This window comes from Penaeus monodon, chromosome 25, assembly GCF_015228065.2.
Source record: "Penaeus monodon isolate SGIC_2016 chromosome 25, NSTDA_Pmon_1, whole genome shotgun sequence".
Classification (NCBI taxonomy): domain Eukaryota; kingdom Metazoa; phylum Arthropoda; class Malacostraca; order Decapoda; family Penaeidae; genus Penaeus; species Penaeus monodon.
The window spans coordinates 33,771,919-33,773,368 of NC_051410.1; the positions used below are offsets into that span (position 1 = coordinate 33,771,919).

Here is a 1,450-nt window from a genome sequence, read left to right on the forward strand (position 1 = left end):
TCCAAAGCCATTTGAAACTTAAGGTGACCCGAGATTGATAGTAAAAAATCTCATTGTAAAATTTCATCATGGCACTTCCTGTCTTTGATACTTTGGCAAAAGTCAGCAAACTTCCACCAAATACTCTGGCAAGAATTAACCATTACAAGCCCCATCTTGTGAGAATGTATGTGGTGAGGGTTAGTTAACCTTTGCCTGAGCATCAGTGTTGTATAGGTTACAATGGTCACTTGAGTATCTGTGGGCATTTCAACAACAATTACAAGTTCCCTCTTCAACCTAATCATACTACTCCATCATACTACAAGCATTGTCATATACTTTCACATGTTTGATTATGAAAAATCATATAAATCAAACAAACTTTTAAATAAACTATCACACATATCCTTGTTCATCTGGCAAATGCTTATCCAAAAATTTACCATTTAACCTACTCCTTCACACCTATGAACGACAGTTTCTTATACTCTTTTAAAACATTACTGCTGGCAAATGAAACCCATTCCACTTACAATAAGCAATAAGACCCACAAGACATTCATTCTCCCTCCTCTTATATAGTAAAAGACCTCTTCTGCACCAGATAATTTGCCAGGCAAGGGAAGTACCGTCTTCTAATTACGCATACCTGTTAACATTACAGCTGAACTACACAGTCCCAAAGTACCATTTCAACTAAACATATGACCAGATTAATAAATTCATAATGATAAAACCAACAAAAGAAGCTCCTAAAGTCCCACCACACAAATGCATAATTGCCAGGGCACGAGATCCTCACCCTCCGTGCAGGTAAAATAAAATCCCATCTCAATATTACGGAGGAAAGACCTCACAACACTAAAACAACCATCAGTTCTTATAGACAATGACTTCATGGTGTCAAATTGAGTGAATTAAAGACCGAATGGGCTTACTCACGCGGCTTTGAGTGTTAATTAAGGGCCACCTGAGTGCGTCTCCTCCCTATAGAGCCTGACAACATGTAAACACAATCGCATTCGAGATTCGCTGAAATTTCCCATTATAAAATTATGTTCTGCTTCATTTACGTAAACTCTCTAGAAATAAAGCACTCATATAAATAATATATACATAAATAAACGCTTTACATTATAAATAAACAGTATATTAAATAAACAGCTTCACAGTACGAGTTAATTTAATCTGTAAAAAATATATTCACGATTCACTCTGAACTACATTGATGTCAAAAATCATATATCGAAATATATATTATCAAATACGCTCTCATATCTCTTTACCTTTATCACTTACGTTTCTAGGATCACATGTAGCACTTGATTGACGTTTTTATTCTGCAACAAAAGTAAAATGATAAGCCAGTTGACGCAATAAGCTCTCGATTATTTCTTCTCTTCATATTTCTCGTCTTCAAATCGTTCATTTCTCATTTTCGGAGAACCTTTAAAGTTACATTTCTTAC

The 1,450-nt window shown here is 35.1% G+C and overlaps 1 protein-coding gene across 1 annotated transcript in view; it reads right to left on the reverse strand.

The window, feature by feature from the left end:
• LOC119589368 (probable protein phosphatase 2C T23F11.1) overlaps positions 1-997 on the reverse strand; it is an 18,741-nt gene extending 17,744 nt beyond the window's left edge. The window contains 1 exon segment of the mRNA XM_037937986.1: positions 925-997. The gene's annotated coding sequence lies outside the window, so the exon portion shown is untranslated.
• Positions 998-1,450: the final 453 nt, after the last annotated feature.